This window comes from Mobula birostris, chromosome 26 (assembly GCF_030028105.1).
Source record: "Mobula birostris isolate sMobBir1 chromosome 26, sMobBir1.hap1, whole genome shotgun sequence".
Lineage (NCBI taxonomy): Eukaryota > Metazoa > Chordata > Chondrichthyes > Myliobatiformes > Myliobatidae > Mobula > Mobula birostris.
The window spans coordinates 43,938,170-43,949,838 of NC_092395.1; the positions used below are offsets into that span (position 1 = coordinate 43,938,170).

At 46.6% G+C, this 11,669-nt stretch overlaps 1 pseudogene; it reads left to right on the forward strand.

Moving 5' to 3' along the window:
- Positions 1 to 345: 345 nt before the first annotated feature.
- LOC140188109 (immunoglobulin lambda-1 light chain-like) lies at positions 346 to 2,324 on the forward strand (annotated as a pseudogene).
- The last annotated feature ends 9,345 nt before the right edge of the window (positions 2,325 to 11,669 follow it).

Consider the following 11,669-nt stretch of genomic DNA (forward strand, 5'->3'; position numbering starts at 1 on the left):
CACACACAAAATACTGGAGGAACTCAGCAGGAATGGCAGCATCTTGGGAAAGAGTGAATAGAGATTGAAAGCGTGAATCCGGCGTAGGATAGAGAAGCGCACAAATATTACCAAAGGGTTTCGGCCCGAAACGGCGATGGTACTCTTTTGCTAGATGTTGCTTGGCCTGCTGAGTTCCTCTAGAATTTAGTGTGTGTTGCTCTGGTTGGTCAGTGTGAGTCTCCCTGATTTGCATGCGTTTCCTCCCCGGTATGAATGGCTCTATAACTGGGTACATCGGAGACGGCGGCCGCAGTCTGTCACAGATCCATCGGCTGAAGGGACGTAGGAAGCTGATGGACAGCAATGACACGGACGTTGTGCTTTTTCTGGTCTCTGGCAATGTAGCTGGGCTGTAAGTACAGGCAGCATGGCTGCACCGCCAGCGGTTGTTGATGTGGGCTTTAGGGGTCATGTTAGAGAGTTAATGGTTAAAGTTGTATTCCTGGTTTTACAGCTGGAGAATCCCAGACTCCGACTCAGCCTCCGACCGTGTCGCTGAGTCCAGGTGCTACCGCCACGTTGGAAGGTAACATCGGAACAAAGGATGACAGTTATGTATTTTGGTACAAGCAGTCACCGGGAACAGCCCCACAATGGATCCTGTACTACCATCACTCGCTCAGCGCCCCGACCTACGGGCCTGGGTTTAGCAGCGACCGTTTCACGTCGACAGTCAACAGCGCCAGCACCATTTACCAGTTAATCATAAAAAAATGTGGAGCTGAATGACGCTGCCGTCTATTACTGCGGAAAGTGGGATTCATCGGGCAGTTATTACTTGTTCGGCCCAGAGACCAAGCTCTTTGTTACAGGTAAGTGTCTGGGAAATCCCGCCTGCAATTACAGGCTTCATGAATATGGTCTCCTGGCAATTAATAATTTATACATTATTATTTCTTGGCGAATTTCACAATGAAAACTCAAATTTACGATCCAGTTGTGCTCGTTATCGTGTGTCTATGGAGTTGTGTTCAGTGAACATAAAGCTGTGTTGTGAATCATTATCGTCTTTTAAAATGTTTGCTTTTCAGTTGTGTTTTCTTTCTGGTGCCGTATTTTGTGTCCCTGGCATCTGCACTTTAATATTTCGTTTCTGAAATTGAACGGGGTTTCAGATCTATTAGTTTGGCAGCTTTTGCTTTTGGTTTGTTGGAAGCCAGCGTGAGGAGTTCCAGCTTCTCAAAATGCGGCCCGAAGTGTCACTGGGGATATGATGTAGTCCACGGTTATCAAAACGACAGTGCGACAAGTTTCAAGTTATTGTACGAGGATGCTCCAGTGAAACCTCCCTCGTACTTTCATTGAACTCCCATTTCTCCCGGTCAGGGTAGAACACTCCTGTACACACCCATCCAATTGCCTCGTCCTTGCCTCCTGTCTCCTGCCTCCCTTTCACGTGAACACTGCTCTTTTGCGGTACTCCGGCCGCTACACAGACTAAGGCCAGAGATTATGGTCTGGGGAGAATCCGACCTTCCTTCTCCCACAGTAATTGCTTCGGCATCGCCACAGCTTGACTTCCCGAAACCAGCTCTGTGAAACTCCGGACACTGCACTGTGGGTAAGCGCAGAAATAGGTTCCCTCACAGTACAGCTGTGGGGGACACGGGTGGGAGGGCGCGCATTAGTGATGAGTAGATAGAGCAACGGGAAGGAACGTGTCACTGTTGACACAGGCCTGGGTAGATCCCAAGAGCTGGAAGTGATGTCACTGAGCTGCTGATGCTGTAATCCAGCGACTCTACCGGAGAATCCTGAAAAAGGGATTCGACCACAAATGCCTGGTCTTTCAGTGTTGACTAAAATGCACGGCCCTCCGTCCGCGCTGACGCGCACCTTAGCGAAACCCATGGCCCCATTCTTGGAAACCAGAACCTTTCACTGGCGCTTCCATCCAACTGTGAAATATCGCGAGATATTCAGTGACCTGAAACATGTGTCCTCTTGTTCCCGATCCAGATCAGCAGCTCCCCGACCCTTCAGTGAAACTGCTCGGGCCGCCAGCCGAAGAGATCTCCGCTAAAGGAACCGGCACCTTAGATTGCCTGGCCAGTAAATTGTCGATAGGCTTCCCTGTCGTCAGCTGGACAGTGAACGACAGTCCGACGAGCAGTGATGTGCAAACCAGCGGGGTGACTCAGAACGCGGACAAAACCTTCAGTCTCAGCAGCTACCTGACGGTGCCCGGCGCAGACTGGAGCAGTGGGAAGAGGTACTCCTGCTCAGTTCAACAAGGAGCAGCCTCGACAATATCCGCAACAGTCACACAGTCCAACTGTTAAAACAGAGCGTAGCCTCGTACTTGTTTGCTCCGAACAACAGATTTTTGTTTTGCATTTTCACCCCCTCCACCATTCTCTTCACTGTACTCTATGGTTTCTACTGTGTTGTTAGAATTTTTGCACCGGCACCGGAGACTGATTTTCTTCCGTTTCAGCCACTAGGAAGCGACGTGGGGTAAAAGTGTCCTGTTACTTACCATCGTTAGAAATATCAGCTAGTGAATTATTTTATCTGTTACCAGGGATAGATGCAATTAAAATTATTAATGAATGTGCTAATGATTTCTCATCAGTATCAGACTGACAGATGGCAACGGCCACAAACTGCTAATAAAGATGTTCAGTGCAGGAACGATTTCCGTGTGTGGGTCTTCTTCTCTCTATGCTCTTCCCGATCTCATCCGGGTGGGAGGAGGGAGGAGACTCGCGCGGGCGAGACGATACCGACCAGGGCCGTCCGGGGGTTGAAATAAGGTGAGAAATCCTACAGTCTTGTCGTTGGTGGGGGAGGGAGGAGGGGAGCGGGAGAGAGAAAGAGTGAGAGACACAGACAAACCGACAAACAAAGATTCCTGTGGGCGGGAAAGAAGTGATGAGGTGAGAAAAAGAGACCGCGAAGCAAAGAAGGGCATGAAGTCCGCGTGTCTCTCTCTCGATTTCCTTGCACATATTTCCAACTCTAGCACAAGTCGTGACCCAGAATAAGAGAAGATTTCCACGCACTGTATAATATCTTTCAGGACCCCTTCCTCTACTATTTTCTCATGGGAAAGTACCAGGCTGTATCTGAAGCTGCTGAATCATCTTCCCTTCCCCGGCAAAGATGTTCTCCACCATTGTCTACTCTCGGAGATTCCCCCAAACATGTTCTCCAAACATTCTTGTCGACAAGCTCCCTTATCCTTCCTCAAATCACTCCCGCATTCCGGACTTCTTATAACCTTCCACTGTGCGTTACACGTTTAGCATATACTAAGAAGAAATCCATGTTAACTTGTTCCTTACACTCCGCCCGTTGATTCTTCTTTGATTGATTATACAAGAGCAAAATACAAACTAAATATAGGTTGCAAGTTCACTTTGTAATTTTAATATAACCCTGTAAGCAGAGAAATTATCATGATAGACTTCAGAAGGGCAATCGGATAAAAATAAACTGCTGCAGAAATACCAGAAATGGTACGATTATAACAACTTCCGATGGGAGGCTAAGCCAGAGGTATATTTGAAAGTTTATTCCTTAGCTTCTGCGAACGTGTCGGATGGGGGGTGTTATCACATCGGAGAATGTCCTCTTCCATTGTCGCTATCCACGTGTTCTTTCTAGGCATCTAGCTAGTACTCTCTATATTTCGATTCGTAGGAAGACCTATACTGTAGATTGCGATGGTTCTAGCACTTTCAATCTACCCAAAACAGAACAATGCACCGTTATTATTAGTTTTTTTTGAGAGTGGAAAAAATATTTTCATTTCGTTATTCTCCCTGTTTAAGCACATCAGTTATTATTTCCCTTGCACTGGTACTAGGTACGTGTTAACATTTTCGATTGTCATAAGATCCCCATACAAACGGGAGGCCTTGCAAACCTTACAATCATTTCACCGGAGTACTTCCCGGTGGCCAAACTTTTCTAATTCTGATACTTGTTCCCCTTCCCATTCCAACGTGTCGATCCATGGTATCCTCGTGTGCCAAATCGAGGCCACACTGAGATTGCAGGGCGCAACACCTCATTTTCCGCCTGAGTGCCCTCCAAACTGATGGCATAAATTCCTTCCGGTAAACAAAAATTCCTCCCCCCTCCTTTATTCAACACTCTGACGTTTTACCTACGTATTACTTCACCCTGGGTTCCCTCCTCCGTCCCTTATTCCCGTTTTCCACTCTTCCCTCGTATCAGATACTTACTTCCGTATCCCTTGACATTTCCCAGTCACTTGGCTTCACCTATCATATTCTAGCTGGACTCCTTTTCTCCCCGACCCCTACCCTTTAATTCAGACATCTCGTCCCTTCCCTCTCAGTGCTAAAGAACGGTCTCGGTCCGATTTTATCATGCTTGTACTTCCCTTCCCCACTGTATGAGGCCCATTGCTGCCCTCATCTTCCTCCTACTCTGCTGTACATTTCATCATCAGATGATCCTTGGGGTAAGGATCCGAAATTCTGGTTGTACAAGGCTTGAGATAGTATTAACAGTAAGGTATGGGTTGATGTTATACTGTGGATGAAAAATCCTTTTTTTTATTTTAATGATGCCTGCGGGTGGGTGGGGTGGGGTAATAGAATGTGTGATACACCCAATGAATGTCCTTACTTTAAAATTTAGACCAATTGTACGATTTTATTTCTTGCCGGTTCCCATAACAGCTGATAAACTTCTTCAGTCCCTTCAGAGTACGATCTTGATCCGCATATATACATGGAATTGTCATTATACAACTTGAATAGGTGACAACCATACAGTGCAAATATTTAAACCGTTGCTGCCGTGGCGGGGTTTTGATGGAATCAAGTTGGGCAGGCCAGTCTCTTTTCTAATATGGGCAGCTAGTTTTTTTTGTTTTTTTTTTCCGGAAAGCTCTCCTTTTGACCTGTTGCTGTAAATATATTTCTGTGGCTGAGTTGAATGCAGCGACATTCAATCCTGTAACTCCGCCATGGACGTACCCAAACAGGGCTGGGAAAGGAGGACGACTGGACATGGGGATAACAACATTATTCCGTAAATACCCAGAGCTCCAGAAACACCGATAGAAGCCCCAAAGACCCTATCCCTAGGGGGAGGAAGGATCTTCGAAGATGGACTGTAACTTGAAATTTTAGATGGCTCTGGTCGGCTGCTGTCAGTGGCCTATGCCCCAGTAGGGGTAATGTCTTTAAGTAATTTTCACCCCATAGGCGAGCTTTCCCGGGGCGTATAGGGGTGGAAACTTCCGTAAAACAGGTACAGTGTTTCTTAATACGGTTTTCCCCATGTAATCGGTGCTGGAGGGGTTGGTGGCCGAACAAGTAATAACTACCCGATGAATCCCACTTCAGGATGCGCAAGTGAAACCTCCCTCGTACACTTACTGAACTTCCATTTGTCCAGGTCAGAGTGGTACACTCCTGTAGACACCACTCCAATTTCTCAGCCTTTGCTTCCTCTCTCCCGCCACCTTTTCACCTGAGCACTGCTCCTTTTGTGGTACAGCCGCTCGGTGTTACCGGTCGCTGCACTGTCTAAGACTAGAGCTGCGGCTCTGGGGAGAATCCCCTCTTCCTTATCTCACAGTAATTGCTTCGGCATCGTCACAACGTGACTTCCCTAAACCAGCTCGGTGAAACTCCGGACCACGCACATGTTGCCCTGCGCTCTGGGTAAGCGCAGAAATAGGTTTACTCTGATTACAGCTGTGGGTGATACGCATTTGTTGTGAGTGGATGGAGCAAAGGGAAGGAACGTGCCACTATTGGCACAGGCCAAAGTGGATACCAAGAGCTGGAGGTGACGTCACCGAGCTGGTGATGCTGCAATCCAGCTACTCTACAGGAAACTCCTCAAACAGGGATTTGACCACAAATGTCTAGTCTTTTAGTGTTGACTAAAATGCACTGCCCTCCATCGGCACTGACGCGCACCCTACGAAACCCTGGGCCCCATTCTTGGAAAATGGACCTTTTCACTCGCGCTTCCATCCAACGGTGAAATATCGCGAGATAATCCGTGACCTGAAACTTGTCTCCTCTTGTTCCCGATCCAGATCAGCAGCTCCCCGACCCTTCAGTAAAACTGCTTGGGCCGCCTGCCGAGGAGATCTCCGCTAAAGGAACCGGCACCTTAGTCTGCCTGGTCAGTAAGCTGTCGGTGGGCTTTCCTATCGTCAGCTGGACAGTGGACGGAAGTGTGACCAGCCGTGAGGTGAAAACCAGCGCGGTGAGGCGGGACACGGACAGCACTTTCAGTCTCAGCAGCTCCCTGACGGTGCCCGGCACAGACTGAAACAGTGGCAAGGTGTATCCTGCGTGGTTAAACTAGGAGCAGACTCAACGACATCAGCAAAAGTCGCACAATCCAGCTGTTAAAACAAAGAGCGGCCTCCGACTTGTTTGCTCCGAACAACAAATTTATTTATTTTTGCACCCTCCACCCCTCTCTACCACTCTCTTCACTGTACTCCGAACACTGATCAGAGCTCTGTTGTTCCCATTGTGTTGTTAGAACATTTGCACCCGAGAATGATTTTTTTTTTCTCTGTTTCATTCGCCGAGAAGCTACGTGGGGTAAAAGTGGCCTTTTTCTTGTCATCATTACAAATATCAGCTGGTGAATTGTTTTATCTGTTACCAGAGATGGATCTAATTAAAGTTATTACTGAATGTGCTAACGATTTCACGTCAGTATCAGACTGACAGATGGTAACTGCCACAAACTGCTAATAAAGATGTTCAGTGTAGGAATGATTTCCATGTGGGAGTCTTGTTCTCTTGTGTGCGCTTCCCATTCTCATCCGGGTGGGAGGAGGGAGGTGACTCGTGCGGGCTAGAAGGCGCCGACCAGTGTAGTCCGGGGGTTGAAATAAGTTGAGAAATCCTACATTCTTGCCGTTGGTGGAGGTGGGAAAGAGGGGAGGGGGAGAGAGAAAGAGCGAGAGACACAGACAAACCGGCAAACGGAGAGACCTGGGGGAGGACAAAATTGATGAGGTAAAAATAAGAGACCGCGAAGCAAAGAAGGGCATGGGGTCGGAGTGGTAGGGATGACTCTCTCTCGATGTCTTTGTACCTATTGAAACTCTAGCACTAGTTGTGACCCCGAATAAGAAAAGATTCCATGCAGCGGATAATATCTTTCAGGACTCCTTGCCCCAATATTTTCCCATGAGAATGTACCAGGCGGTACCTGCAGCCGCTGAATCATCTTCTCTTCCCAGACAAAGATGTTCTCCACCACTGTCTACTCTTGGAGATTCTCCAAACATTGTAATGGAAGAGTTCCTTTGTCCTTTCTCAAAACACTCCCACATTCCAGACTAGCATCTTATAACCTTCCACCGTGTGTTACACATTTAGCATATACGAAGAAGGAATCAATATTAACTTTTTCCTTGCACTCCGCCCATTAATTCCTCTTTGGTAGATTATACAAGAACAAAATACAGACTAAATACAGGTTGCAAGTTCACTTCGTAACTCTAATGTAATCATTTAAGCAGTACAATTATCACAAAAAGACTTCATAATGGCAGTCGGATAAGGATAAACTGCTGTACAGACACCACTAATGGTAAGATTATAGCAATTTACGATGGGATGCTGAGCCACAGGTATATTTGAAAGTTTGTTTCTTAGTCCCCAGGAACGTCTCGGGGCGAGGGGTGTTATCACATCGGAGGATGTCTTCTTCCATAGTGGCTATTAGCGTGTCATTCCCGAACGTCCGGACAGCGCTCTCCATATCTCGATTCGAAGGAAGACCTATGTCGCGGATTGCAATGGTTCTAGCACTTTTAATCGACCTGAAGCAGAACAATGCACCACTATTATCGATTTTTAAAATTATTATCATTTTGTTATTCTCCCTGTTTTAGCACATCAGATACTCTTTCCCTTGCACGGATACTACATACGTGTTATCATCATTTTCGATTGCCATAATCTCCCCATTTCATACGGGAGACCTTGCAAACCTTGCAATCACTTGACCTACAAATCTACTGGGATCCGTTCATGTGTCTCGTGCTTTCGGCGCGGCCCCTCTACATTGGTGAGACGTAAATTGAGGGATCGCTTCGTAGAGCAACTCCGCACCATTTGCCACGAGCGGGACTTCGCGGTGGCCAAAAATTTTAATTCTGATACTCGTTCCCGTTCCGGTTCCAACGTGTCGATCCATGGCTTCCTCTTGTGCCAAGACGAGGCCACCCTGAGGGTGGAAGAGCAACACTTCCTTTTCCGTCTTGGTACCCTCAACCTGATGGCATAAATATCGAATTATCCTTCCGATAAACAAAAATTCTTACCCCTCCTCTATTCATCACTCTGACCTTTTACCTTCCCATTACTTCACCCTGAGTCCCCTCCTCCGTCCCTTACTCCCATTGTCTACTTTTCCCGCCTATTCGATTCTCACTTCCATATCCCTAGATCTTTCCTATTCACCCGGCTTCACCTATCATATTCCAGTTAGCCTCCTTTCCCTCTCCCACCCCTACCCTTTCAGTCAGGCATCTTGTCCCTTCTGTCTCAGTCCTAAAGAAGTGTCTGGGTCCGATTTTATCATGTTTGTACTTTCCCTTCTCTCTGTATGACGCCGATTCGGCCCGGTATCTTTTTCTTGTTCTGAAGTATTTTTCATCATCAGAAGTTATGATTGTACAAGGCTTGAGATAGTATGTGCAGCAAGTTATGGGTTGATGTTAACAGACGAGAAGTCCATTCATTCTTTTAATTTGAACTGGTGCCTGGGGGATGATAGGATGTTTGATACACCCAGTGAATGCCTTTGCTGGCAGTCCAGTGTTTCATTGCTCGCCCTGAAAATTGAGACCAATTGTACGATAGTATTTCTTGGGGGTTCCTATAATAACTGATATACTTCTTCAATCCATTCAGCGTATGATCGGATCCGTCTATATACATGGAATTGTCATTATACGACTTGAATAGGCGTCAACCATACAGTGCAAGTCTTTAAATCGTTGCTGCCGTGGCGGGTTTCTGATGAAATCAATCTTTTCTCTTTTCTAATACGGGCAGCTAGTTTCTCGGGAAGGCTCTCTTTTTGACTTATTGCTGAAAACATGTCCCCGTGACTGAGTTAAATGCAGCGAGTTTCCACTCCTGTAACTTCACCATGGACGCTCCCAAACATGGCTGGGGAAAGAGGCGGATTGGACATGGGGATAACAACCACATTACGTAAATACCCAGAGCTACAGACACGCCAACAGAAGTTCCAAAGACCCTATCCCCAGGGAGTTGAAGTATCTTCGAAGATGGGCTAAACTTAAGGTTCTGGTCCAGGATAGAGGACTCCGGCCAACGGCTGTCAGCGATCTTTGCCCCAGTAGGGGTTTCCACCCCGGTAGGCCTAATTTCCCGGGACGTACAGGGATGAAAACTTTCGTAAACCAGGTATAGTGTTTCTTAATACGGCAATCCCAATGTAATCGGTGGTGGGGATGGGGTGGGGGAGAGGCTGACACAGGGACGGGTGGTTTGATAGTCCCTGTACATCCATCCACGGACATGCTACATGCTGACACGCCGCCGAGTCCTCACTTGTTGTTTCTTCAATGTACCACTTCCGCTTTATAATTGAGATTTGTCGTTCCTTCTGCGTTTTGTTCGCGCATACCTCCGTGAGCACGCTCGTCATGATGAGGAGGTAGGGTTTCATAGTGACCTCGCTTCTTTCTGTAACCGCTTCTGTCTCCACTAAAGTCAATATGTCCATGCGGAAACAGCTAACGCCAGCAGGCCAGACAGCATGAATATTAAAATGAAGTCGATGTTTCGGCCGGGCCCTTCATCAGGACTGGAACATAACGGGGAACACGTCGGAATAAATAAAGTGGTGGGGATGGAGGGGAAGGACAGGTGTGTCTCTTCACATAACCATAGACAAACGTGAGTCTATCTCAGCCGAATGTAGTCAGTGCGGAAGCCTTCACATAGAGTGGAAAGAACCAATGGTTCAGACCCGCTGAGAATCGAAATACTTCTCCAGCTCCGACATTATTAATTACTCTGAAACTGTGTCCCTCAGGAGGAAATGTAACCTGTAATAGATATTAAATATTATATGTAAATATAATATATATATATATATATATATATATATATATATATATATACTGTTACGTACCCCGTAACTGGGTTGCCAAACCAGCAGAAATGGACAACTTAGTTGGAGTCTGGATTACTGGAACTAAGAAAGTTTTATTAAAGAAATAAGCAACACAGTACTCTAATCGTAAGGATATAAATGCAACAGGTTAGCAATGATAAAACACACATGTACACAGAACTAGGGTAATAGGAATCAAACAAGCTCTATCGCAGTCGGGGGGTAAAATGATCAGTCTCAAGTGACGCAGAGTTCAGTTCAGCTTAGTACAGTTCGCAGTAATGGCTGTTGTGCCGTTGGAGAGAGAAAGAGGGAGATATGCAAATCCTGATTCAGACAGACCTTTGTTCTTCGCAGTTAGCTTTCGGGCGAACCTTTTTACTGTCTTCTGTGGTCACCGACTGTGACACTTCCGTTCCGGATACGACCGTTCTTCTGCGCTGAACCCGGCACCCAGGCAAGGGCGGACACACACACCAGGGTCCCGCCGATCGTACCTTTTTACCCTGTGCGACTATGGTCCGTCCCGCGACCTGACCTCCAAACTCTGACCAACTTGTGGGGGCACACCGCTCTTCCAGGGTCTCGTTATCTCGTGATCTCGTGGTCTGTTGTGCCTTAGTGAACCTGTTCCTTTTATCCCCCTGCTGGGTTATCGCCTGTCCATCAAAATTCAAACAGTTCAGGTTCAAAGCAACCGGTCTGTCAATACTCTTAATTGTGTTTCTTTTCCGTTACCTCTCTCCTCTCTCATTAACATTTTGAACGCTTCTCCATTGTCTCCCTTATCTCTCTCATCAGTATCAATATTGTGATAACTTGGTTCTTCGTCACAATACTCTTCAAAAATGCTAGTTTTTCCCTAGTGCAACGATAATATAGCAACAACTGAATAATGAAAGAATACTTGGCATGAATTGCAGCCTGTGGTCAGATATTTTGTCACTCCAGTCCGTCGACGTGATTACAATATTGCCAATTGAGTGGCGAGCTCCCGTCCATGAAGATGAAAAGGAGCTGTGATGTAGGTCACCTCTGTCATAAGGGTCAAGGTACATTTCTTAGGAGACAGAGCTCCAGGAAGCAATCCCACTTAACCAGAGATCTTTATATTTAAAAACTAGAGATGTGATGTCAGTGCTGGTCATTCCAGTGGGAATTCACCATTTGGGCATCATCTGCATTACATCAGACTCTTTCTGCTCACGCTCCACCTCGTCTGTATTGGCCACGTTACAATTGTTACATGCCTCAAGGAGATATGTGATTTTTTTTGTGAGAATGATGTAATGGTCTTTTGGAGGTCACCTGATGTGATTTTCCCGCCGATGTGAGGTCATGTGATGACATGTCCACCACGGGTATATAAGAGAAGACCCCAGATGACGCAGGTAGTTTGGCGGTAATGCACCATTAAGCTGGATGCCAACCGCCGTAAAACAAGATACAGACAGACGCAGGTAGTTTTTAGGTTTTAGATTTCCAGGTAGAACGTACTGTGTCTCCGT